This window comes from Myotis myotis, unplaced genomic scaffold (assembly GCF_014108235.1).
Source record: "Myotis myotis isolate mMyoMyo1 unplaced genomic scaffold, mMyoMyo1.p scaffold_m19_p_3, whole genome shotgun sequence".
Lineage (NCBI taxonomy): Eukaryota > Metazoa > Chordata > Mammalia > Chiroptera > Vespertilionidae > Myotis > Myotis myotis.
The window spans coordinates 85,026,757-85,029,484 of record NW_023416335.1 but is presented as its reverse complement, the minus strand read 5'-3'; the positions used below and the strand labels follow the sequence as shown (position 1 = coordinate 85,029,484).

The 2,728-nt window shown below is 52.7% G+C and overlaps 1 pseudogene; it reads right to left on the bottom strand.

Annotated features, from left to right (window-relative positions):
• Positions 1-1,063: 1,063 nt before the first annotated feature.
• Positions 1,064-2,188, bottom strand: LOC118650472 (annotated as a pseudogene).
• Positions 2,189-2,728: the final 540 nt, after the last annotated feature.

The window sequence follows — 2,728 nt, the reverse complement described above, 5'->3', positions numbered from 1 at the left end:
CTGAGAGCAGTGAGGGTCATCCTGGGAGTTTGGGGTCTCAGACATGGTGCTCCTTGGGGCTATGGATTGGGGATGGATTGTGGGGGAGCACATGGATGAAAAAGAATCTGGGGGAACAAATCATGCTGGAAGAACAAATTTTGTGCGGAGGGTGGAGTTGGGGGATGGGTTGTGGACACTGGAAAATCTTTTAGTAAACCATTGTAGGGGAGACCCTTGTGGAACAGAACATGGAGCTTTGTGATGGATGTGGGAGGGCGTGGCATTTGTGGGGGTCTTGGGGTGCTCAGAACACCAGTGTGTCAGAGAAATTTGGGGAATCAAATATGAAAAAACAACCAGAGGGGGGATTTGGGGTGCTTATAATCAAGGATGCTTTAGCAAGTGGGTCTAGGGGGTATGTTTGGTGAATTAGAAACAGGGATCAAATTATGAGAGTGGACCTAGGGGTTGGAACGCTTGTGGAAAGATTCTGGGAGTGGGGTCGGGGCACCCTGTGCAGGTTCCTTGGAGAGCAACAGATTATGGGGATGGATTGGGGGTCCTTGAAGAATAGCAAGAGGGTGAATTAGGGCCCTTAGAGCCCAGGGGAATCTTGGGGAACTATATCAAAGGAACAGATCATGGGAGTAAGATTAGGGGGGCCAAATCTGGGCATGTCTTGGGGATGAAATCCCAAGCTGAGACTGCCTAAGGGGATGGGGGGCAGACCATGGGAGATGGGTTTGACAGGGTTAGGGGGTCTTTGTGTGGGTCCAGGAGGGGACTAGAGTCCAGTGATGGCGAACCTATGACACACGTGTCAGAGGTGACACGCGAACTCATTTTTTTGGTTGATTTTTCTTTGTTAAATGGCATTTAAATATATAAAATAAATATCAAAAATATAAATCTTTGTTTTACTATGGTTGCAAATATCAAAAAATTTCTATATGTGACATGGCACCAGAGTTAAGTTAGGGTTTTTCAAAATGCTGACACGCCGAGCTCAAAAGGCTTGCCATCACTGGACTAAACCATGCTCTTGGAGAAGGCAGGACAGAGCCAGCTGGGTAGCAGAATTTTACTGTCTACAATCTTCACCCCTCATCGGTAACATTTGCTGTCCCTGCTCCTTGTATTGCTCCCAAAGGACCCAGCAGAACTGGAAGTTGGGCAATGAGGCCAGTATGGAGCCCCGATCCACACTGAAGTTCTAGGTGTGCTATGCCATCACCACCATGTGCTCCTCTGAGGGCAGACTGCACAGCAGCTTGGCCCAGAAGTGGCCCTGGAAGGTCATGAAGAGCGAGGAGCCTCCTCAGAGCAGCCTTTTCTGGGCCACATCACCTGCACCTGGGGAAGGGGGGCGCCTTGAGAAGACTATGTTTAGCCATGGTGGAAACGCCCATGGGCAACAACCTTGGGATCTCTGGGAGGCTGAACAGCAGCTCTGGGCACTGTAACAGCTCCTAGCCCAAAGTGACCGACTGTTCCTCGGGCAGTTTCTGGATCTGCCGGCATTCCAGCTGGGTCCAGGCCTGCTCTTCTGGAAGTCAGGGGCTACATAGCAATAGTGGCGCTTGATGTTCTCCACAATATCCAGGTCCTGCTGCCCCAGGCAAGCCAGAGCCCAGCAGCATCTCAGGTAGGAAGGTGTTCAGGTGGATGCTTTTGAGGTCCAAACTCTTGGTGGCATTTGGCAGGTGGTAGCCCTGAAAGACAGGCACTGTGCAGGTGACCCTGTGGCCCGTGTTGACTACCAGCCTGCTGACCTGCCCGTGTGCACAGACGGGCAGCAGCAACTGGACAGCCATGTGTATGGTGGGTGAGCGCAGCAACTCAAAGGCCACCTCTCTCAGTTGGTGCTGAAGGGCAGTGAGAGAACAGCAGCAGGTGGTCCAGGGTAGCTACGTGGAGGTTGTGATCCAGCAGGCGGAACCAGATGAGTTTGGCCTCATTCCAATTCACCACAATGTCTTTCCTTATCGCCTGCACTAGAGTCAGCTCCAGGAGAGCATGGGCGGCCTTGCCTATGAACTTCTCCAGCACTGCCTGCCCTGTGGTGGCTGGCTTCTTAGGCTGGCAGCCTAATGGTGGCCATGGCATAGGTGGGCCAGGCATTCCCCATGAAGCCCACCATACAGGTGCCTGTGCCCCTGTCAGTGACCACTGTGCCGGTTATTGGTGGCAACTTGTCACCTACCATGCTGAAGGCATCCTGCTATAAAGCCTTATTCACCAGACTTGAGCTGGAGGTCAGGCTGGGCCATGGGGCCCCTGGGGAGCACTGGGGCTCTGAGGGGGTGTGATTTGCATCTATGGCTGCAGATGGCTGGGTGAGCTGCTGGGCAACCTGACCCCTTTCCTTTGGGGTGTGTAGGTATGGGGAGAAAGAGTTGAGGCTGGATCAGGGACATGCACAGACAGAGAGGAGAGGTGGCTGGTGTGTGGCATCAACCTGCCTGCTGTCCCCTTCAGAAGACTTTACAAGGCAGTGGTGGGGGCGTGGTGATGCCTCTCCCTACCTCAGAAAGCTCCCAGGGTACTCGTCCGTACTGTATTCACCTCCAAAGTGCCAAATGTGAAGAAGCAGGAGAAAAGAAGGCTCTAGAGCAAGGATCTCTGACCTGGTTCCCCACTCCAGACCAGTAAGACCCAGGAATCCTTCTCTTGCTGCCTTGGCTTGAAGTTATTCATAGTGTGTGATTGAGAGCTGGTCACAGGCCTCATTGGAATATGAATTGGG